The sequence below is a fragment of the Rousettus aegyptiacus genome, unplaced genomic scaffold, assembly GCF_014176215.1.
Source record: "Rousettus aegyptiacus isolate mRouAeg1 unplaced genomic scaffold, mRouAeg1.p scaffold_m13_p_12, whole genome shotgun sequence".
Classification (NCBI taxonomy): Eukaryota; Metazoa; Chordata; class Mammalia; order Chiroptera; family Pteropodidae; genus Rousettus; species Rousettus aegyptiacus.
Window position 1 is genome coordinate 87,985,045 of NW_023416287.1, and position 26,260 is coordinate 88,011,304.

A 26,260-nucleotide genomic window follows, 5' to 3' on the forward strand; every position below is an offset into this window, starting at 1 on the left:
GCAAGTATACTTGATGACGGGCAGGGAGAAATTCGGCTGAGGTGAAAATTAAAGACAAATTTCATACATAATGTTGAATATCTGAAATTCTAATATGCCTGTTTAGAAATTGTTAAATATGCATTTTTGATACTTAGTGCATAACAACATCATTTGGAAAAAGTGCAGTTTCCTTTATAAAAAATATTTTGTATAAATTTGGGAAACTATCACTAACAGTGACAAGTACACTTACAGTGTTGTGCAAATAACATTCTTGTTAAATTTATATTATGATATTTACATACATCTAGAAATAGATAAAGTTGTATAAGAAACTATATTCCATTACTCAACTTCAAAACTATCATGGCTTGGACAATCTTGTTTCATCCATGTACATACCCAATTTATGATATTAAAACAATTTTCACATGTCATAACACTTGAACCATTCAATAACAGACACACACACACACACACACACACACACCTACTGAGGCACAGATATTACATATCTGTGTATATGTATCCTTCTAAAAATAAAAATTGAATAGAAAAAATTAAGAATAAATCTTTAATGTAATCAAATATCCAACTAGTGTTCAATTTAAAAACATTTAAACATCTTTGATTCAGAATTCCCCTATATCCAAACGATGCAGGTTGTTAATACATTCCTTAAGTCTCATTTGGTCCATAGGTTTTATCACTCTAAACTTAACTTTTCCTTTTGGTTCACGTATTGGACAAACGAGGTTATTTATCCTATAGAGTTTCCTGCATTATGTATTTTGCTAACTGTATCCCATAGTGTAATTTAATATGTTTCTTTATTTCCTATTAATTATTAGAGTCTTGCTTAGATGCAATTTTAAATGGTTTTCAGAAATCCTCACAGTTAGTGTTCTCTGCTTCCTATTCTATGATATCTGGATGCATAAAATACCTAGTTTTTCACATTTTGTTTTTAGTGTTAAAGTCGTTTTTGTTTCTAAGATTCATTAGTAGATTCATATATTGTCAGTGGATCATGTATTATGTATTTCCTATTCACCCTTTCCTTTAAAAGTTTACTAGTTACTGATGATCACTGATGATCACAAGTTGACTATTTCAGTGACCACATGGTAAAATGCAACAAAGAAATAGAATCTCAAAAATAACAGAATAAAACTCTTGCAATTGAAAATATAATACCTGACATTAAAAACAAAATGACAGTATGGTTTTGTCAAAAGACTGAATGCCGCAAAAGAAAATATATTGGCTTTAAGGATTGTTTAAGATAAATTACCCCAATTAAAGTACAGAGATAAAATAATGCAGCAAAAATATTTTAAAAATAAAGAGAATTTCAGTAAATGTGGGATAATCTCAAGTGGTAAAATAAATGTATAATTGGAGTCCAAAAATAAAGGAAGAGAGAGAGATTGGGTTAAAAAATTATACTAATGGCCAATAGTTTTTCAGATTTGCAGAACAGAATCACACCCCAAAAAACACAAAAACAAAAATCTAAGCATGTAATTGTGAGATTACTAAAAACAAATATAAACAGAAAATATTAAGATTTCATCAGAGGAAAGGAAATAATAAAACTATCCAATAAATGTTCCTTAGAAATAATGTAAGACTGAAGGCAATAAAGTTCTGAAAGAAAAACTTTTAACCTACAACTATATATCCTTCAAAGTAAAGTAGGAAAACTAACAGTGTAACTGCACTATAAGGATATTAAGGAGAAATCTTCATAACAAATGGCATGTGAATCTATATAAGTAATAAAATAAGATGAAAAATGAAATATATAAGTAAATTTGAAAGGCTATTCTTGCACTTTATTAATATATTTTTTAAATTCACTGTTTATGCACTAATAACAATGTTATAAGAAGTAGAAGTAAAATTCATGATGATAATGACACAAATAATGAGATGTGAAAATAAAACTATCTGGTAGTCAACTTCTTGTAAAGTGATATAGCAGTAATTCAAGTAGACTGCTGTGACAAGAAAGCTATTGATGCACACAACGACATCTCAACATAATTATGCTGAAAGAAGCCTGATAAAAAAAAAATTCACATTATATGTTTCCATTTATATATAAGTCCAGGAAATTTAAACTTATCAGAGTGACAGAAAGCCAATGCGTGGTTGAGAGAGAATGGAAATGAGGAAGGAAGAGAACGAAAGGATTAGCCAGGGTCATGAGGGAACTTGTAGAGATAACGGCTATGTTCGTTCTTTTTATGTAATTATTTTTATTTATTATTTTTATTTTTATGATGGCTATGTTCATTATCTTGATTGAGATGATGGCCTCACAGAAGTATAAACGTGTTTAATGTATAAACTAACATCTATTTTTTATTCCCTTGTACATGAAGAAATTTTCAAATTTGTTCACTGGGAGGCAAATGTAAACCAGATTAATTGGAAAAATTACATAAAAAAGTAAGTTCAAATTAGGGTACTATATGATATCAATTATAGAAGTGTTTCCAAATTATAAGATGATGCCCTATGAGACTACTGTCCATAAATAGATTTTATAGTATAAGTCTGGGGAAAGAAAAGTGACATGCAAAATTTTATCATGATAATTACTGTGATGGTAGGGAGAGAAAATGGTTTAAATATGGAAGTTTAGAATCATCTGTCACATTTTTCTCCCTTTAAAATAATCTAAAGTGTATCTGTCAAACAATAATACTCATTAAATCTGGGTGCTTTTTCTATTATATGCTATATTTTTCAAGTTAAGTGATTGAAAATATTTCACAATCAAGTTTAAGATTAGAAGTTCAGATATCATTTTATAATCTTAAATCATAATAAAATGGATATGAGTACTCTTTTATTTGAAGTTTTTTTATATAAAAATACAAGAATAAAATGATAACAGTAAGTATATCTGAATGATGAAATATTGTGGCTTTGTTTATATTATTCTACATTCTAAATTTTCTACAATGGTCTTATATTTCAGGGTGAGAGAAAAGATTTCAAATAATGGCCTACTTGTGATTGAAGACTGTTGGCAGCTGTCAGCAGTGTCTGACTAAGGACTACTCAGGTCTGTGCCCAGGCTAATAAGGAAAAATGCTATCAATTAGTATTCTCAAATGATCTCTAGAGAAACAAGTAGTGATATCTTTGTCCTACATTTACAATTCTAGTTATATTTTCTAATTAGGTGAATAAAAACCTGTATATTATTTAAATATGGGAGAAAAAAGCATGCTAATACTATTCAATGTTAGTGTATTTAGATTTAATCTCATCGCCAGTATGTGGGCATAGTTATAAATATGTATTAAATAAAATGGAAAGTACAGTATATTTCAAAATACATTATGTATAATATAAAATGTCATTGATATTAACGCACTACACAACATCATTACATTAATATCTGAGTAACACTATTTTCGTAAGCACCAACATATTATGTCCAAGCAGAATCATATCACTTTAGTTTTAAAAAGTGTATTTCACCTAACATATTAAAGTCCCATATGAAAGAATTTATAATAAGAAATTTTAAGTGACACGCTCAAATAGTTAATTACTGCGAAGACAGGACTGGAAACCTAATCTTAAGAGCAGAGCATGTACCCTATACATGGAGCATTACTCAACAGAAGATGCATAAGTATCTAACATCACACATGACATCTGCTACCGATAGTTCCTTTTATTTCAAGTGAATAAAGACCTGCAAATTGTATTTTAATGTTTGAATCAGTCTTGAAACTATACATAAGAAAATGCTTTGTTTTATTTCCTTTTAGGACATCTTCCACCACCACTCCAGCTCTATTCTAAAGATTCATGAGGTCAAAAAGAAAAAAAAAGAATAAGTCAGAATGATGGATTTGAATTTGGTGGTTGTGTCGGGGAAGATAAAAGTTGAAGCTAGGGAAATGTGGATGGGATAAATATAGACACAGAATCCTATTTGTGATCTCTTAAGAATCAAAGGAAACTTGGCAGCCTCATAGAGAGTAACACTATCCATAAAGACTTTTAAATGGCTTTCTCAGAACCGCTAATAGGTAATGTGGAAAGAAATGTGAGTGGATATAGCTTGCATAACGTATATAAGTGAGAAGGAAACATTATTTCTGGACTAAAGTTGTAAATAACCCTGGGCCAAGATGGAGAATAAATCTGTCCCATTTACGAGCTCTTATTAACATATGGTGCATTTTTACTGTCAGGAATAACAGTCGTGTGCTACAGATAAAGCAATCTAAAGGTGAAGTTCCTGTTTGGAGCCTTCTCTGGCATGACAGCCTTCTCCGTTCACTATTTGCATACTGTCCTAGGGTCTGGAGCAACAAGTGCCCTTCCAGTCCTGGCTGGCTAATGTGAACTCTATTTTTGAGCAGTGAGGAAGGCAGTGGTTAATGAGCAGCGCACCCGGAGTGCTAAGCATTAACAAGATTGAGCCTGAGCGTGAAAAATATGCTCGAATGAGAAGAGACGGATTGCAGCTGATGAAATACACACTGGCAAGATCTCATTGTTAAAAATCCGGTATCTCTTTCCCCTTTTCTACAAGCTACCAAAACATGACTTGGCCTGATTATTTCAAGGCTAAATCTTCATATGCCTCTGGACCGAAGATTTGCCTAAAAGTTCTTTTAAACTATATTCCTAATTATATGTTGTCAATCTGTCTAAAACTTAACTATGTCTTTGCCGTTTTGTAAGCTGTCCATAGGCTATTACACTTATTTTTCTATGTGATTACAGTCAAACCTGAAAAATACATATTTTTTGAAATCCCTTTTTCGCTGAATGGTCTTTTAAAAATATGTAACATGAACAAACAAAGCAATATTTTATTTCTAATTATGTTAATATCTAAATTATCCTAATATCTAAATTACATTAATACCACTTACATTATTGAAGGAGTTCAACACATGTGTATTTGTCTATATTTTTATTTTCATTGTGTAATTTAAAAACATTGAAAATTCCCTGAATATGCTATATTGATCTATAATTCCATATAGAGCAGTAGCATAGATGATTGGTGGCAGGTTATAGACTATATTTTCAGGTCTATTTTTTTATGTTATAGATACTTCCTCAGCATTTGTTTTAAAGAAGGTACTTTATCTTGTGTGAATCTGTTTACAAGGATCTCTACTCAAACACAGAAGCAAGGCTATCGATAAACTGAAAAATGTTAGGTGTTTGAACTGTTTCAACTGAAATATCTTAGGGAATCTGTATTACCTATTGTCTTACTTTCCATCTCTTTATCTACCTTTATATTTAATTTATATTATTTTTATTTTACCATTTGTTGCAATACCATGCTAGTTTTCAATGAAACTATTTAAATCTTCTATGCTGTGCTTAAAAGCATCAGCGATTGCAGGACATCGAAATGGTGGTTCCCCCATCGACCACTCTGAATCCAGGACAGTTCATTGTCCACTTGAAGGTGAGGGTGCATCACAACACTCAAGACTAATTGTCATCCTCAAAAGGGTAACATGAGTAAGAAAATCAATGAATAATATGGAAACAGAATTTACAAAATTTTATGGCCAAATGGATTTCGAGAGAGACTGAGTGCATAGGGCGTGTCAAAGGTAGATTTGGAAATAGTAAGGCTAAGGAACTTGCAAGAACTATAGGCGAGAATTCTAAGTGGGCTGTTTTGTCATTCCAGACTCAGAGAGAACTGTGATTGTCATCAGAACATCTTTCATTTCACCCTAATACTAAGAAAAGTTTAGCTTTAATTCTGTAGGATTTCATAAACATTCCCTAAACTCTGGATGATTGATTAGTAAGCAGACATGGATGTGACTGGGCTATGAAATAAGAGAGTGAAAAAAAATCTAAAATCTTTCGGTCATTGTGGTAGACACACTATTGTTTACCAATATTTCTCTTACAATTGGGCAGATTTATGTGACTGGTTTTGCTAATGAAATATAAGTAAAAATGTCTATCATTTCAGAACTGAAAGACTTAAGAATAATTCTTTTGTCTTATCTCCCCCTTCTTTGGCAGCCAGATGCTGAAGTTGTGAGATGGTGAAGTGTCAGTCAAGCTTGGGTCGCTGAGCAACTGCGTGGAGCTGAGCACTGCACCCCCATTGCCTCTCGGTGGTCTGAGGTTGCTGCGAATGCGGTAGTTACTTGATTACAAAGCCTAGCACCCTCCTAAAATCACCAGTTGTATTCCTGGCACCAAAATAGGTACTTCATGTATTCTCATGTTAATGTTCCTTGTTTTTCAATTAGATATTAATTATTAACCTCCCTTTAAAAAGAGAAGAAACAAGATCAAAGCGAGCTTATAGAAACTAATGAGAGAAAAGGAGTCACAAAGGCCAGCTATAGATAAGATAAAGACTTGTCAGAGTAACAGGATAGATCAAAATGCCTGACCTGAAAGAATATAGGAAGCTGAATAGGGTCAGAGTTGGGAAGAAATATGACGGGCCCAGGGACAAGAACATTTGCATATTAATTTCAAAAACATGATTTCAGACAGCAGCCCAAGTGAAGCCAATTCCAAGTTAAGATATTAAGGGTAGTTAAATAGGCTACAAATCTCCATAGCCTGCATAATTCAGTTAATTTCTTCACACACACACACAAAATGACAACATTGCTTCATATTTTTACAATAGTTTACATTAAATTTCATATAAATGATTTTGTTAAATACACATTCTATAAAATGACAAAGCATTTTAACAGAAAATTTGTGTTGTCTTAAAATCATCAAATGAGTATATGTGTATATATGTATATATATGAAATTTGTCCATAGACAACTACGTAAACACTTATGCATATATATATATATATATATGTATGTGTGTATGCAAAGGTATTTGCTTATTTATTATTAACCAATACATTTGGTATCAAATCCTGATATACCTATAGAACTGGTATATTCTATAGACATTACATGAAAAAGTAAATAAGCAAACAGAAACCAGTACCTTACAGAGCCCCTAAGAAAGTCCACTGAACATGGCTTCTTTATTTTTCATCTAACCCTAAAAGAAATGAGTTATATTTTGCTTTACTAGTTCAAGAGTAATTGTAAGCTCCATCAAGAAATATTTGCTTAATGACAAACAACAATCCGTATTCTTTCCTGCTTATTGTTTTTAGTGTTTTAATTATATTTCATGTTTGTCTCTGAATTTGGTAGTATTCTCACTTTATTAAAAGAGTCATAGACTCTTTACTAGAGGATTTTAAGAAGAAAATAGACGGCAAAATCAAAATCCAACTTAAAGGCAGAAAAATGGTGTCATTTTTCTTTCTTATGATTTATGTATAACTCGTTCATTTCCATAGGAATGACATTTCTAAATTTTGCACTTAGAGAAAATTACCTAGGTTATTTTAAGTCATAACTGATGTGCCAAAATTATTTCCACTTTAATATACTATCGTGCGAATTTCCAAAGTTCATTTATCATGTAAAGTCTTAGAATGAAGGAACGGAAAAAATGTGGATGTACCGATCCTGTATGCGGATAAGTCACTGTCCTATAATAACGGTTCAAATTTTTATATTATTGAGGTAACGCTGGTTTGCAAAATGATGTAAGTTTCAGTTGAGCGGCATCGTAGTTCAACGTCTGTATATAAAACATCATGCTCACCACCAAAAGCCTAGTTTCCGTCCATCGCCATACGATTGACCCCCTTTATCCCTTTCACCCTACCCCCCACCCTTCCCCTATACCAGTCTGTTGTCTGCCTCTGAGTTTGTTTTGGCTTAACTTGGTATGTCAGAGTAGAGTCTCTAAAACTTGTTATGTTTTGCTTAAATATTAAGACATTCTTTGCTGATTCTGAATGTCTTTTATTGAGTAATAAATACAACAAATTTCTGACAGAACATGTCTGATCTACTAAATCTAAAACAGTTTGGAAAGTGAGACAAGAATTCTCTCACTGGATCGTAGGAGAATCTTCAAGAGCGCATGCGCCAACTCAAAAAGAAATTGATTTGTTGTAATGTATGAAAAGGCAAGTTTTAAAACATTTTAACTGGGTTTTCTCAAGTGAGTGGTGATGCGAGTTGGTAACAAACTAACTTTTTAAAAAAAGTGTCAAACCTCTTTCTGGTCATTTCGGTAACTACAGCTCATGTCTCAAATCTGTGAGCTGTCAGCAACAATCTAAAGAAAGGTATGTGAAAAACCGTGCGTCCTTTTAAATTGTGTAAAACGCATGATGCTCAATAATATGTTAAACAATACTCTATAACACGTGAACTATAACAATATTTAAGTGGTTCATGATAAAAGCATACATGGAAAAATTCAGTATCAATTTATTAATAGTTATAGATTCTCATTTATTAAGTTATAAGTAAATATATTATGACAAATATCTAAAAGAATATTAACAATTCTTCAAAATTCACTGGGAAGCATTTGTGCACTTCATTTTAAAGCATCTTTTATTTATGATTATTTAATTGAATTAATTTTTTTAAAAAAACTATTATAGAGATAAGTACTTTGAAATCATTCTAAAGGGAAAAACAAACAAAACAAAAAATATAAGTAGATAATATATGCTTTAAGACTTCTATAAATTATGTATAAATGTGTATGTGTGAGAGGGAGACAGAATATGAGATTATGCATAAAATGTAAATATTTCATTGTCAGAAGGACTTACTAAAATTGAGAGGGTAAGATGCAGATATAATTTCAATGATGATCTGTTATAAAGACTTGGTAAAGTAGAAAACACATATAAAGAATAAGAGATCAGATAACTTCTAGATTTCATAAGCTGGTTATTTTTAAAATTGAATAATTCTATACTTAATTCTGTACTATTTATTTCTTTTTGGAAATACTTTTTATTTGCAAATTTAGGTAAGTAGAAATATTGATGTTATTTTGAAATTTAAATATTTTCTTTATTTAAATCTTTTTCCAATTTATTTTTAATTATAGTTGACATACACTATTATATTAGTAAGTTTCTATGATATTACTGACTATATTCCCTATGCTGTGTATTACATCCCTATGATTTGTTTTATAACTGGAAATTTGTACTTCTTAATCCCTTTTAGCTTTTTAAAATAAAAAATTTTTAACTATGTATATCTGCATACTTCTCATGCATAAACATCTAAAGTATTTAGAATTTTTAATAATATATGAACAAATATTATTTTATTACATTATTTGATATTGTAAATACATCAAAGTATATTCTTAAATTTATAAATATTTTATTAATGTCTTCTCTACAGATACATTAATTCAGAAACTACATTCTTAAAGCTAAAGTAAAAATTTATATAATCTAAAGAAAACATTTGCTGTTTGATTTAGATATTTTTGTTATTAACATCTTCATATGTGCATTTTATTATTTTTTACATGCCACAGATTTACTGAATTCCTTTGGCAAAATTATATTGAAGTATTTCATTAAAATTAGTAAACCCATTTAAATTATTTGTGACAAATTTAAATTGGAATAATATTAAATGTGTTTCACATTTTGTATTTTCTTACCTTACACTTGTACGCCTTTCATAATTGCTAAATTAGCCTTTTTATTACATGTAACGGATATAACATATTCCAGATTAACGTGTGGACATGTTTGAATATATACGTTCGTATTCATTATAAGCTCAATAGTTTCATTAATCTTATTATTATAAAGTTCTTAGTTACTTAAACTTTTTTGTTTTAAGAGTTTTTCAATGTCAATACAAAGTTTGATAGCCAAAAGAGGAAGAAAATAAAATAGTTACATGTCAACTTTGATTACAGATTATCTTTCAAAGGAACATTTAGTTTTATTCAGATATGTGGAAAGCTCCACACTAAATATTATTGACTAAAAAATAGATGATTTACTATATTAAAATATTTACTTTCTATATAAATATTTTTCTCATATCTTTAAGGCTAACGACTTTATTGTCCATAGTACCTGATAGCGCAGAGGTAAATGCATAATAAATTTAAAAAAAACATAATTCTGGAGAAAGATGCAGTAGTGATGCATTCCTCTGAAGAAACTTAACATTTCGAATGTTCTAGGTATGAGCAATTTTTATTTTCCTCAAACTGAATTGTAGAGATGGCAAATTATTCTCACAAATACTTGTTTTAGAGAAAGTTCAATATACATGTTATAGTTATAAAACTTTTAGGATTTTTTTTTTGTCCCAATAAAGCACAAACTAGTAAAGAGCTTTTCAAGTACTTTTTGGCACTCTATTCATTAAAAGATAATTTATCTAATTCCACATATGCCTGATTATCACGATCTTACCTTTGTATCTTCAACTTCTAGGAGTTCTGTGGAAGTCGAAATTCAAAAATTGTGTCAAACACGTGAGGAATCGTGGGGGAGATGGTTCTTATATTCTCCACCAGCTTCTTATCAAACCTCCATGAGCCACATAGCTGAGTTGCAGACGCTTGTGCTTTCAGCACCAGGACGCTCAGTATGTCGCTGCTCACTGCATGCTATTTTGGGTTCTCTGAGTAAAGCCACGAACACTGAGCCTTTTGTGCAGAATATCATAAGGGCACGCTCATGTCCGCTCATAGTCTGGGCTTAAAATGCAGACAGCTCTAGCAAGAAGCAGGCACAGATTATCTTGTTTTTCATTTTGTTTTGTTTCTTTTTCTTTTTTCCTTTTGTTTTTTATCCTTTTTCTAACAACAAGCAAGAAGAAATTAAAGTACTTATTGGCTGGAGGTGATAAGGGGGAATTCAACTTTTGTACGAAAATTCTGCAGGTGGAAAGGACATGGCCTCTGCTTGGGGATTAGCTGAAGGAACAAATGATCAATTTAAAGCAGATACAAAAGTTACTAAAAAGAGAAGAGCTTCTTCCACTGTGTGTCCATGCCTTCTGGCTGCTTTTTAATTCAGTCTTTCTGCTCAGGAGTCAAGTAAACTACAGAAAGAGGACAATTTCTCAGTTTTAATCCTCTTCTTTTCCTGGGTTTACTTACTACCTAACTATATTCACGTTATTAAATTTATAATTACATTTTGTTATAGTTATTGTTATTTATTGTGAAATACATAATATTAAGTTCTAAGTTTTTTTCCTCAAACTATTTTTAGTTAAAAATAAATTTTAAACCAAATCAGAGAGATGTTGAAAATAATGCCTTGTCTTTTTCAGACATATTTCATTTGTTATATTTTGTATATATGTTATTTTCAATCATAAGAAATCCTGGCATAAATAGTTGTGCAAGCAAACATGTTGGTCCCTTGGAGGCATATATTTGCATGTTTGAGAGCGAAAGTGTGCTCATGAACTAGAAAGTATTGTGGCAGGTTCACGGCGACTTGTTTTGCAGGAAAAAAAAGGGAAAGCTTCGGTTATTCGTTGTATAGTACATATGGAATGACTGTACTGTGACATAAATTATACACACATCATCTAAATAATACTTACAACATTTCTTCCAGATAGTTTGTTGGCCCCCACTTAACATTTGAGTAAACATGAAACAAACAGAAGAGTAGTTTTTGAATAGTCAGAGGTTTTTTTAATGCCAAAACCTATATTGTGCTCACTTATAACACACTCCCTCTTTTCTGAAGAGAATTTATAATCTTTAAAAGAAACATTTCTTTTAAATGTTTCTTTGATCAACATGATCAACAATTTGAGTAGTTTTACAATACCCACCATCTGCAAAGTAATAAAACCAGTGTATAAGCACTTTACGTCCTTCCTTCCCTCTCGATTCCTCTCTATGTCATTCCCAAGAGATTTGTGAGCATCCTCCGTTTTCCAGGTAACTGTCTCTGTGCCGGAGGTACACGCACGGACACTACAGATAAAAGCCCCTATCTCGATGGCACGCGTGTTCTAGCGAACAAAGGCAGTGAATAGCCAAGATAAGTTAGTGAAATATATAGTATACCAGATCGACGAAAGTGCTGAGTAGAAATATAAAGGTTAGTTAGTATTGTCATGGGGTAGAGGATACAAAATTTTACACAGAATGGGCAGCAGAGGCTCGACTGGGAAGGAGGCAGTGAGTGAGGGCATGAATGAGATGAGGGTGTGTGCTCCGAAGCTATCTAGCCAAAGAACAGCTCCGATCACATAAAACTGTTGGCCTAAATGTTCAAGCACCATCAAGGAGTCCACTAAGATGGAAGTGTAGAAAGTTGGGAGATGAGATGTGTGTGCCTGTGTGTGCTCATGCGTGCACATGCTCACTTGAGCACATGGCGGCAGATTTTAGAAGGCCTTGCTGGCAATTTCAGGTTATCTGGCTTTGAAAGAGAGTGAGATGGAGAGCTATTGGGAGCTTTCAACAAAAGTAGATGTGAACTAACTTATGTTATAAAGAACCCATCTAATTTGTGTCTTGAGATTAGAATGTCAGCGACCATGATGGAAAAACGGGGAAAACATAAGATCTATTGCAAAAATCAGCATCCATCTTCTTGATCTCAGAAACCTTACGAAGCAGGTATTGATTGGTCAGGCAATTAGGGTTGCAAAAAAACCCACGAGCTTTTCATTATAGATATGCTCAAGCAGAGTTTCATGGAAATCAAGGAAGAAAAGCATGGCAGGGTCATAAGACGTCTAGTGATGTCTGTGGTGGGAGTTCGTAGTTTTCACTTTTCTCCAGAAGTGATGTGGCTAACCTCTGCCTGTCTGTTCCTTTTCCACTTAATGCTAAATCGTGTCATTATCTTCCCCTTTCTGTGTATGGCTTATCTTTCCCTCAGAGGGTTTGCTTATGTATGATGATCTTATTTATGGCTGATTGTTACACCTACAGATTCTTAGTCACAGAATTCCAATGTCTAATAAATGCTTATTCTCTTCTTATTTTCCTGTTAAAACTTCTAAGGGGACAAAGTAGTCTATGTACATCAGCAATGATTCTACATTCAGTACCTTTCGGATTCCGTCTCTTATCCAATTTCTTGCAGCAGAGGGAGTAGAGGGTGCTGCATGCAGTGAATGGTAACTCCCCAGGGGACCCCTCCCAGCAGCAGTGGGATAAAGGATGCTGAAACCCTTTTAAGTGATTGTCAGACATCATGAAATTGTCAGACATCATGATATATGTTGGTTGCTATTATTTTCATCCTCATGTAAGACACGGGGGGAACTAAAACTCAGAGAATGTTGTACAGTTAGGATGTTTTGCAGCCAGATTTTAAGTTTCTGTCAATCCGATGCCAAAAGTGATACAGTTTCCACTCTATCATGCTGTCTTATTTTTAGGAGTGCAAGTGAATGTACAACATTCATTTATTCATAGACTGTTTATTGAGAGTCGCTATGTGTGATGCACCATGTTATAAGTAGATAGAAACAAACAAATACAAAAAAAAATCCCACTCTGGCCTTTCCCTACAAGAATCAAGCCATCTATAAGTTAAAGGGCCCTGCATTTTTTATTCTCTAGTGAATGCTATAATATATTTATCACAGGGTACTACAAGAACACAGGAGGATGGGGCATAATCTACCGATGACTTGCAGATGGGAAAGGTTCCCCAGAGAGAAGGTGCTCACACTGTTTGATGGACAGCACATCTGCTTACATTTAGAAAGGTGACCTTATGTGCGATGCCATGGCAGAGAAGGGCATCTCAACGGAATGCCTAAAAATTGGTACACTTGGATTTTCATATGGATGTGGAGAAATGTTAGGAATTAAGCATGAAAATATATGCAGAATGAGAACATGGAGGTGCTTGATTTAGTCCTGATTACGGTGATGTCTTTGGGGAAAGGATAATTTGACTAGATCTGAATTTTAGAAAAGTGATTTTGACAGCAGTAAGAAAATGACATCCAAGAGCAGAGGACGGATATCCAGGTATACGTCTATTACGGGAATTCTCAGACAAAATGGATAAAACACAAGATGGAATAAGACAGTGGTAAAGAAGATGAAAATGATATTTATTATTTAGATGTTTATTAGACCCTTCGAGATTTGCTAACTGTAGGCAAATAAGAGGAGAGGAAGAATATTTTTCCGCTGGTTTTTAGATCCGCTAATTGAGAGAAGAGTGACCAAAGGAACTGGAACGGAGTGGGACTGTTGGGAGTAATGTGTTTCGAGTATGGAGAGAGAAGAAGATAAAACAGAAGAGACAGGGAGAAAAGGGAATGATGCTTTAGGCGATGATGTCATAGGCTTTTTAATAAATATGGGAATATTTGAAAATACAACAACACTGAATCTTCTAATCTGGGAAAATGGTACATTCTCCACTTATTTGTACTTCTTTATAATCTATACTAGCCACGTTGTGTAATTTGGTCTTGACTACACTTTATTAAATTTATCTATAATGGTTACGAAGTTCTGACGTCATAGCTTGGAACCTTGCTAAAGTCATGTATTTGGTATAATAAAGAGAGTTTTATTTTTTTCCTTTCAAATCTTTGAAGATGTTATTTCCTTTTCATACCTTATTGCGCTGGGTCAGACGTAGAACACAAATAACGTGGAATACAAATTTTGAGAGTAGAGTTCTTGCCATGTTACTAAGGGGAAAACACTCAGTTTCATGAGAAAGTTGAAAATTTTCCTTTCAATTCCTAGCGTGCTGGGAGTTTTTCCCATGAATGGATGGTGCAGGTTGTCAGATGCTTTTCCTGTACGCACTGAGATTATCAAATGCTTTTCCCCCTTTATTCTTTTAATATAATCAGTTAGATTGATTTTTCAATGTAAAATCAATTTGCAGGCCTATGGAAAACCATATTTGTTCATTATAAATTAAGGCTTTTTTTTTTTTTTATACTGAGAGATTTAGTTTGGTAATATTTTGTTAAGAAATTATGTCTATGTTAATACCACGTGGTTTTTCTTCTCTTGTTAACTATTTTTCATGCTTTGCTATCAAAGTAATGCTGATCTTATCTGATTATTCCTTCTCTATTTTTGTGAGAGTTGATGCCATTTATTCTTAAGTTTTTGATAAAAATCACCAGTCACTTAATGACTGTAAAGGTGTAAGGGTTTTTTTTTTGGGGGGGGGGGCGGTATAAATTTTGAATTAAGAATTAACTTCTGTGAGTAGATATGAAATGATTCATAGTTTGTTTCTTTTTGATTGAATAATTTGTATACTTTTAGGAATCCAACAAGTTAATTTACATTATCAAATTTATTGGCATGCGGTTTTTCATAATATGTTCTTATTATCCACTTACTACCTATAGAATCTCTAATGACATCTTTTTTGTTCCCTAATACTAATATGAATTAAGTTTTTTCCTTTCTTTTCTCCTAAAAATCAGCTGACCACAGCAGGATACATTTCCCATCGAACCCCACTGGTCATTACTCCCTGGCTGGCTTACTTCCCCTGAAGAATATCTGTTAATCTTTGCTTATTCCTTCTTACTCTTTTTTGTTCCTTTTAAAGCTCCCCCCCCCCCCCAATTTGATTTTGAGACAGGGGCATATTCCTGAAATCGGAGCCTTATCCCTACTACGAAAGTCTTACTGCTGAATAAAGTCTCTCCTAGTATAAGTTTTGACTGGTTTTTAATTTGATAACATAAATCTTAGTGGTATCCTATTTGGCATAAGAATTTGAGCATATCATCTGGCTCAAGCTTTGTCCAATAGGCAGATGCCACTGGTTCTCTTTCTAACTTCTGTTTTGAGCATTTCCTTAGATTTTAATATAAACTCCCTCATCAAGCTCAGCCAATGCTTTGTATCTTCTCTTCTTTCAAAGAGAACAAAAACCTTCCTCCTCTCTGCCCCCCCCCCTCTCAGAATAAATCCATCCATTTTTTTGTATTAACCCTCCCTGGAACACTTGTATCTTTATCATGAACTACAAATGTAGAATACAGGAAGTGGAGAGGATACGTTGATTTAAGAGAGTATCTCCAGGTCTTTCAAATAAGGATAGAATATTTGGATACAGGAAAAGATACCATGCTACTTGCTGTAAGTCACTGCAAATGTTGGTTTAAAAAAAGTGAAGGAAAAAACAAAAAACAAACATTGACGCCCTTAAAGTTTAAATCTAAAACTAAGTACAAGAAAAACATAAAACACTTTTTTCCCTAATAACTTTGAAATTAAAATGCTCAATATTCTTGTAAATACAAAAGAAATAAAATCCACCCCCCGAAGAAGAAATAGTTCTCTCTCTTAGAATTTCTTCTAATTCACATTAAGAAAGCAATCAAAATTTTAAGAAATTGAAAAATTTCTGTATAATTCTATAATGATAGATGTATGTAATTATACATTTGTCCAAACCCATAGAACGCCTAACACCAAATGAACCTTGACATAAATTACGGCTTTTGGTGATATGTGTTAATGTAGGTTCATCAGCTGTAACAAATGTACTATGGGCAAGATATTCACAATGAGAAAGGTTATCCATGAGTAGGAGTAGGAGGTACATGGGAAATCTTGGTACCAGTTTTGCTGTGAACCTAAAACTGCTCTATTTAAAAAAAAAAAAGTCATGGAAATTTTATCAAATCATATTTAGAAATGTTGCAAGATGCTAGGAAAAAATGTCACTGTTATTATCCTTCCAAATCTATTCTAATAAAATGCAAGGCTTCTAGGACATGAATTTTTACATGTCATAAAATTTTGTATTGAGGAAAAAACAGGAAAATCATTTGGCCTTTGGCTGTATTTTTATATCTGCATTCTGTCATATACATTTTCAAAGAAAAAAGTTTGTATGATTGAGAAAGAAATGATAAATATCATGACAACCAAAAACAAACAAAAAACTATTGTAAGTATATTTTGAATTAAAATGTAAAAAGAGAACATATGTTAACATAACACTTTTCAATATGGCAATAGCAAATATTTATATTCATAATAATTTTCTCTGCCCAAAACTTACTTCCTCTGAACTGATTTGTTCATTTTACAATTTATATAACCGACCTTATATTTGTTTTTATGATTGATTGAGGACAGATGGAGGAACTCTATGTTCACTTTACCTCAAGTTACATTTTTAAGTTCTTGCATTATTCACACATAATACAATTTGGCATAATAATATCAAAAGAAATGAAAAATGAATAAAATGTAAAAATGTAAATCACAGAATAAACTCTTACAGATATGTATGCTAACCTCTCAACTCTTGCTTTCTTAGTGGAGATGAATGTTGTCTGCAAGGATGCCTAGCCCCACGGATCCATCCCCTAAGGGTAATAATGAAAGCTTTTATCCGAGGCACCAGAGGGTTATTGTTAGGATATCTCACAGAATCAAACTCCCTCTTCTCACCAATCCTGATCTGTTTATAAATGTTTCAAAATTTCCAATTTACAACACGGTTGAGACACTCTACAAGAAACAGTAATGAAATAGATTTTAGTAGTCGGTTTATCAATAAATAACTCAATGCAAAGTTCAAATACACTGATGTTGCAGGTTCTATTTTATATGTGTGGCAAATGTTTTTTCTTTTCTTTCCTTACTTGGGAGTCATGGGTTTCTCCTGCTCCAGGGAGAACATTTATGTACAGATCAGAAACGTTTTCTGTACCAGTAGTAAACATTCACATTTGGACCCTGGTTTGCATGTCGATGGACACGTCTATGCCTAGCGATTTACCAAAGCATTTCTCCCCAACACACCATGATGCGTGGTTCCTATGTGCACACATTGCCATTGAGGCACTCCACCTGAGCATATCGTGTGAGTCACGACACAGGAGGCCCCTTCCATAATCCATCAAGCCTTCAGATGAGGACACAGCCCCAGCTGGCACCTTGATCGAAGCCTCGTGAGAGGTCCTCAAGGAGCACTCCCACGGACATGTGAGAAGAGAGATGGGGGTATTTTTAGCCACCAATTTTTGATGGCAATAAAGATAACTAAGATAATGGAACCCTGTCTCCTGCTTTATCAAGTGACCATATAAAACATTACATTTAATACACGGAAACAGCTGCACTTATGTCACATAGGGATGTATGATCTACACTGCTACTAAACCACGTAAGGTCGATCTGTGAAAAAAATGAGCTTCCTAATTTATTTCAAATGTATCCCTACTCTCTTGACTTTTGAAACCTTTAGTTAACCTTATATGTGTCAGCAGCCCTATATATTATTTTTATTCTAAATACTTATTAAGACCATATTTTTAATGTAAGTTTTTCCCTTCTGGAGGTACTCTGTCTTTTGGGGTCTTGTCGCGCGATGAGTTAGAGCGGCACTGCTCGCAGGAGACGACAGTGAGCTCCAAAGGAGTCTGTGTTCAAGGCTGGCCCCTAAGAGCAGCCAAAAGTGTTTTTGAGGCAGGATTGTATCTTAAAAATTGTTCATAACTTCAGATTTTTGTAGTGCTTCTCAAAATACTGTTAAGAAAAAAATAAAACAACACAGAGTGGGATTAGGGTTTAGGTCCTAAAGGAAAATGTCACTAAGTGCAATGGAGGGTATTTTAATTTAAACATGTAAGTTTATACTTGTAGAAGTTAAAATTTAAAACTTTCACATGATAATGTGTAATGCAAACCTTCGAACACACCTATCTGAGATAACTTACCAAAGGACCTTTCTGTCGTCAGGACACTGATTAAGAGTTGACAAATTAGCACTTTCTGCAAGAAATATTTCATAGAAATCATTTTTGGTAATTCTGTGAAAGTTGGTAACATAACAAATTGTTTCAGGGAACCTCATAATCATTTCTCCTTTTAATAGTTCTCTTTAAGATACTTTCTTCTTTAAAAAAAAAAAAAAAAGCAAGCCATTTACCACTGCCATGTTTGTGATGGAAGAGGGTCAGTGATAGTTTTCAGATACAGAAGGTTGCCCATCGAGTAGCTAAAGCAGTTAAAGGACCTCCACGATATCTTCATGTCTTTTTTGATGACAGAGCTCATACAAGTAGCTTTTTTGTCTATTTAAAGAGTAAGCCACTATGTAGCACTACAGCTGAAGAACTGACTAATGGTAGGTTACCTACCGTAGGCATGGAAAACCATGAAAATAGATTTCACTGTGGCTCTTCCACATTTAAGATATGTAATTACGGGCAACTCATTGTCTTTGCTATCTATGTCAGATGGATACGCCCGTCATGACTGCTTATGTAGGTAACATAAAGTTGTTGCAGGCACCTTGCTTGTGCTTAGAAATTGTCACTGTTTCCTGTGTTGGAAGCAAATATGTCGCTTGCTAATACCAGAAAGATTAGATGGTGCTGCAAATGGACTCAAACCAATACACTTTGAAGCTTGGTGAGAGGAGGAAGATGGGTCACGCGGCCCACTCATTCCCCAGACCGCCGCGAAGGCCGGGGACGGGTTCAGGGTGAAGTGTCCTCCCCTCGCTCCACTGCACCACCGGCAGCGGGGAAGAGGGTATCCCAGACATCCGTGAGGCCTGGAAATTCCTCCGCCCCCTATTTTTCTCCCACCACCCTGACGGCCTCAGCACCGCTACCCACCTGGGGGTCACTGGGTCCGGTCCAGGCTGCTATTTACCCCTGTTTATCATGTAAGAAGCTCAGGCTCCTGGATCATCCTGCCACATGACTTGACCACCACAGAGCTGTACCCATCCACTGTCCTTCCCGGAATAGTCAACCAATGGCAGAATTCCTTCTGACAAGGTTTATAAGCATTTTACCTGGTCTCTTGTAATCAAACTTAGCTCTCCCTGAGCACGCTGCTTCGCAAGCAGCCTTTCAAGTGTCTCTTCCTCTGTCACACCTCTAGAAGTGACAGCCTCATGTGGAGTTGAACCTCGGTCTCAGCTATCTCATGCATAAGCCTTCTTGAATCAATCATCTACAGAACCTGCTCACTTTTCCCCTCATATTTTGAAAATGTTAACTTATTATACTGCTGCTTTCTCCAACAAGACTTCCCAGGCTTCTCCAAGAAGCTCTTGTCATAATTCTTAATGTCTACATAGATGATCACGGTACTTTGAAATCTGCTCCGCGAATGGTCTTCTCGATGGCATGAAGCCTTTCACCATTCTCTGGAATTTGCCATCGTCAATAACTGTTACCTATTTAAAATCTTATTTTGAAACATTACCCAACCTTCATGGCATGAAGCCTTTCACCATTCTCTGGAATTTGCCATCGTCAATAACTGTTACCTATTTAAAATCTTATTTTGAAACATTACCCAACCTTCATTTTATTTTTCCATCTCGCAACTCTCCAGTACCTAATTCTGACAATCGTTGACCAAAGAGGGATCTATGATTCCTTTAAACATGCTATTTCCCCTCATCTGCTACACTCTGGCTTGCTCACGCCACTGCAGCCCTCTTGCTGGTCATCCCAAAGGTCAGCACTCTGCTACCTTAGGGCATTTGAATTTGCTCTTTCATCTCCTTAGAGTGCTTTTCCCCTTTAAAGCCACATAGCAACTTGGAAAGACAGGTTCACATTCAAGCAAACTCAATTATACAGTAATGCAGAAAAAGGGACTATGCTAGAAAAGCGAGGAGAAAATCACCTATTCAGTTGTTGGGCAGTGACAGATGGGACTGGACAGTTTTAGAAGTAGATGCCGTATTCGGAAGGCACTGAGTTTCTGGGCTAACAGGAGTCTTGTAAGGGTCAATGTGCCTATATCCTCCCAGCAAAACTCGTGTACTGAATGTCATTCATGTCCTTCAATTTTACCATACTAATACATGAAACATCTCATGTTGGTTTTGATAGCAATATCTAACGGGCTGTTTGTGGCCACCTCTGGAGTGTGGCTTCTTTTTAGAATGTTTTAGATACTCCCTAAGCATGTCTGAAGCATAGATTTCTGAAGTGGTATTTCAAAATTTAACTAAACAACATTGGAGTGTTGATTAAAGAAACTAACATACACTTAGATCACACCGTGTATACTGTAGCATTTTATAGAGATGAACCAATCATTTCGATCTATGCCAGTTTTATTTGGAATCAACGGTAGCCAATGAGAAGTCTAAAAAAGTGTCACCTATCAGATGTTTACTGAGAATATACATAATTTGTTGGTTTATATCTTCCAAGAAGCAGATAGCAAGATGGGATTAGATGTGCACGTGTTAATTGCGGGAAGTATCTGGGAATGATGGATGTCAGAAGTAGCCAAGGAGAGCTGTCAGACCACAATGCAAGCTTGATGCCTGTGAAGGGAGGAGGGAAGGAAGGAGGCCTGGGTAGGAGAGACTATGACTGCAGCACCATTCCGGTAAAGTTTTGGTTTAGCTCATGGTGGGCCTCTGACATAAAATAGCCCGGTAAGGGAGTCTGACAGAAAAGAGCTTGTGCTAACGGTGTTATAGTTCAAAGTCTATCCTGACACCTTACAAAGCCAAAACGCAAAGTGTCAGAGTTTTGAGTAAGGAAAGGTTTATTGATCAAGTTGGTGCCAACTGAGAAGATGGGAGCCCTAGTGGTACCTGAAATCCATCTAAGGAAAGTACAGAGTTCAGGCTTCTTTCATGTCAAGGGAAGGGGAGAGGGCAGAGGCAAGAGGTGACTAATCACTGTAGACATCTGGGAACCAGTGCAAGTCTGAGGAAGATTGTGCTAGTTGATGTGAGTCTTGTCACGTTTCCTACAGATTGTTGAGAAACACTGCATACTTCCTTTATCTTCTCAAGCCACAAGCAGAATTCCTCTAATATTTAGTGCATTTATATGTAAGACTAAGCACAAACTATTAGCCTGAAGGCCATGGATGTAGAAAAAGTTTGAACAAGATGGAGTCAGAAGGACCGAGCTTTTCACCGTTACAGTAGCTGTACCATGGCCAGTCACTGGCTGCAAGCATCGTTGGGGCATCATGAACACGATACCAATATGGTGGTGAATTCAGACTCCTGAGAGCTAGCAGTGGGGACGGCAGTCACCTATGTTTACCATAGCAAGAAATCCTATGGGAGAACCTCATGGTCGCTACAGTGATTATACATGCTTAAGAGTCTGCACAAAGGTTTTGTTTGTTTGTTTGTTTTTTTACTTATTACTTTTTGTCTTATCAGAAATGCATAGAAACTTATAAAGTAAATATTAAATATTGAGTATTATTTCCTGGTAGATTTTGTAATATCATGTCATTTACTTGATCATCCATCATTTGACTTATATAAGCAGCACAGACCGAAAAAGAATCATCAGAATGTATTCTCATCATTGTCTGTCTTACACATATCTTTACCTCAAACTCTGCCAGGAGGATGGGACATCCTGAAATTATTGTCTTGGCTCCCTGTTCCTGCCGATCGTCAATTCACATCGAAAACTCTGGCGAATTGATTGAGGTCACATTCCTTTTCTGCTGAAGCAAAGGGGGAGCAAGCAGTAAACTCTCTCCACTTAAGCACGCTTAGGGCTAAAACAAGATGTATAAGCTATGAATGTGTCTTTTTTTAAAGGAGAATTTTACTTTAAAGGAGACTAAAACGTAGACATGATAAACTTGAAGAATCTCAAAAGGTTGGGATCTCCCTTGAACCTCAGGAAGACAAGCACTTAAATTTTCCTAAATTCTCAATCCTATGCTTCCGTTTCTGATCCAGCTAGTCCATTTTCAAGGTTTTGCCTATGCCGCGATTGTGCATTTCTTATAATTTCATTAGATAGTAAGTATTGTCAAAGTTCTCTCTCTCCGGTCAATGGTACTTTTATTAACTAACTCTTCAAATTGAAATGATTATAGTGCACTTCACAAAGGTATACAAAACAAAGTTTCTGTATATGAGAATAAACATCTTCTTTTATTAGTCTGGGTGCTTGTGCTTGAACTCCACAACTAAATAAAAGGCATTAGACTTAGTTGGATGGCACAAAGAATTAAATTGCTCTAATGGCATCCAAAATATTCAATAGAGTATCAAAAACATGAAGGCTTATAAGACACGATAAAGGCGGTTCTGTATAACAAGAACACGTCTCGTTTGCAGTTAGTTGTCTACCTGAGCTATGCCAACTCAAAACTGCAGAATAATACAACACAATGTACTCGGAGGCTTTATAACACTCTGGGGTTGGTTTCAAGTATTTTTATATTAAGATTACATCTGATGTAAATAGTCAAGATTAAAAGTAAAATTATTCTCCAGAAAATTATTTCAGTGGTGTGGATGAAAAAATATTGGGTGTTTATTTTATGCAAAAGCTGAAATTTCAGGTATAAATCCATTCATGAGTGAATGTATCTAATGTTATTGAATCACAACCTCATTTACAGGTAACCATTACAAACACATAGTAAATCAAAGGGCAATTGAAGAGTTTTAATGTTAAATATCTGGCCAATTAAATTTATTTGGCATATGATTTTATTGGAGAAACATAACATTATCTTAATTAAAGAGCTGGTAGTCTCTTGATAAACTACATTTAACTTCACTGCTGAAAACTGTTTTGATCTTCGTAAATTTTCGCTTTTGCTAAATATTATTTAAAAAAATCAATTTAGTTCCTAGGAAGCAACTTACTTTTGGAGACTGATTTATGTCCAAGCACTTCCTTTATTTTCTTTCTACTTCAAAACATTTGATAGCAAATCCCAAGAGAATTTTTATGTTAACAAAATCTGTAGCAAAAGTGTCTCTAACCTAAACCAATGAAGTTTTCTCACCCATTACACCGATAAATACAAGGAAGCTAATTTTTTGTACTATGCTCTCTTGGTAGGTATTTCTGCAACATGATAACCATGGCATCACTGGTTGATTCTCCATGGGAAAAAGACTTACGTGGGAAAGGCAGTAGGTTTCTGTGATTTAAAGCAACATTGTCACTAGGAGAAAAAGTATGCAAATTGTGTTTCTTCAACATTTTCGCAGAGTTGCTCCATCATACAAGGGATTGTGGTTGCTGATTTATACTCGAGTTCATAGTACACTCTGTTGTGTCTTTTTGTAATAAAAATTTCCCTTCCCAATGGCTGTATTTTCCTTAATAGAACTACCAAAGAATGAGTCCTATGTGAATAGTTTATTCTACATGTAATAACAATTAAAGAGGTATGTCTGGATAAAAAGTTATTTATTATTAGACTATGACTAATGCTTAAATTAATAAAATGGAAAATAGTGCTGAATAAAAATATGTGATTTCCTCTGTGTTTTGAGCAATGTTCAATAAATGGTTATATCTACCAGGATAGACTAAATCAGGTTGTAGTTTAAAAAAAAATACTGTAAAACTTTAGTGGCTTACAAACAAATGATTCTTTCTTCTAAAACTGCATTTTATGGAGGTTAGCTGGGACTCTGCTCTGCATATACTTTCTCCAGAACTCAAGTGATCAGGGTAGGTTCTTTATTGAATTGCTGCCTGTTGTCAGGGTCGCCTGAAGAAAGACTGATGGCTTGTGTACTGGTTCTTTAATTTTACAAGTGTACCTGACAAATGTCACTTCTGCTCACATTTTATGGGTCTTCAATGGAGCAGCGCAGTGAAATCATATTAGCTTCTCAAAAGGAGAGCCAGCAATATTGGAGGGACAGTCCCGATGATACCACGGGCTGTCTACCTGTGCTCCACACACGAGGTCCTCATTCCTCTAGGGAACAATGCAGAATGCTCACATAGCCACTGTGTTCTGGCCCAAATCCCAGGAACGCTAGTGACATCTATTTTCTTATCTTTTTTTTTTTTTTTTAATTTTCATGTCCAGATAGAAGTTCTCTTGGTCCAGAGACATACATATTTGAAAGACAACTTTTCTCAAAACTCAAACAATGTGTGATGGAAAAATAGGTAGAGAACTCACAATAAATTCTGCACTTGGAAAGGCCACTGAGCGCATGGGGCAGTCACAGGTAGCAGCCACTCCGAACGCCCTCCTGCGAGCATCGCCAGGTCCCTTACAGTGGATGTCGGAAACGCACCAGGGTTAAGCCTAACCCTGCACCCCGGGGGTGCCCTGATCAATGTTTCTCTGCAGATGTTGGTGTTGTATTCTGGTAGTTTCTTTTTGTTCACTATTCTCCCTGATCACGGCTACATCGGGCTGGAGACGATATCTTTATGGAGGTTGTTCAGCTTTCTCAGCTCATTCTCTGCCTCTAGTCACCTGGACCAAAGGGGCATCTTGTCTTAAATGGTCACAGTTTGTGTTGGTTCAGGAGTGGCTGTGACGGATATTCTGGCATTACAACTCGCTCAAGAAACGAGTTGGCCTCATGTTTATTTGATTCCAATCAGGTCCACATGCCAAAAGGGACACTCGTGTTTCTTAATCTTTCTTAAATCTACTTCCTGAATTTGCTGTGTATCTTATATCCTCATTCCCACCCCAACCATGATGCGGTTTGTGGTAGGCAGAATTCTAAAAAGAGATTTTTTTTTTTTAGACAAAGATTAAAATTGAATGCATATGAAAACAGTTGCATTGGGTGACATCAATAACCTTATCTAAATGGGCACTGAAGCATTGACTGTCTATTACCAGACGCCAATACAATACTCTGAAGATTAGTTAGATATTTCAAAAGGTAGCCAAAAGATGTAAATTTTCACAAACCAGAAAGGCTGAATTGCTGACCTTATTTCTTTTTGTTAATATTGTCATAATTATTGTTTCGGGTTGTATAAAAAAATAAGTTTCTGGTATAGAATTTTCTTTAGTTAGTTATTTGAACTTAAACCAGTGATTTACAGTTTTGGATTTTACTATTTTATCTTTAACATTATTGCCACATATTATAATAAAAATTGGAAAGGTAGAAAAATTTTTATCATGTTTTTCACACAGAACTATAATATAGTTGTAAATTAAGCCAGATGCTAAATCTGTAATATCACATACCTTAACACATGAAAATAAGCACGGTAAAAATATAGATCATACGAAACATATTTACTTACATATGTTTTCACCATTTGTTTATTTTTAATATGTTGTTTTAAATTGATTAAATTGTGAGATTAAGGTTGGCAGTTAATATTATTTGGCTCTCTGAAACTTCCTATCTAGATGCTTTCCAATAATTAAATAAGAACCACAAATTTGTTTAAAAGATTAAGACTGCTCTCTAAAAAAAAAAAATTCAAAGATAAATTTTTTAAAATACTGAGAAAATATCCTAAGAAATACAATTGACTTATAGTAATGGCATAATATCAGATGAAATAGGTAGAGACGTGCACTCTACCTCTTCAAAATTCAGCGAAAGATTGTATAAGCTAATACAGCTTACTTCTGTATTAATCGATTATCAGAATGCGCCTGTGAAATTATAAGGTACTAGAATTTTTATTTTATAGATGTAGTTAAACTAAAAATTAA

At 34.6% G+C, this 26,260-nt stretch overlaps 1 protein-coding gene across 6 annotated transcripts in view; it reads right to left on the reverse strand.

Annotated features, from left to right (window-relative positions):
* The window catches only part of CDH19 (cadherin 19), a 151,807-nt gene that overhangs the window by 40,769 nt on the left and 84,778 nt on the right, over positions 1–26,260 (reverse strand). The window contains exon 1 of one of the 6 annotated variants that reach the window (XM_016135321.2): positions 10,308–10,538. The exons of 3 other annotated variants lie outside the window; for them this stretch is intronic. The gene's annotated coding sequence lies outside the window, so the exon portion shown is untranslated. Of the gene's footprint in view, positions 1–10,307; positions 10,539–26,260 lie in introns of those variants that run through there. 2 more of the 6 variants (XM_036230115.1, XM_036230116.1) reach the window with 2 other exon arrangements.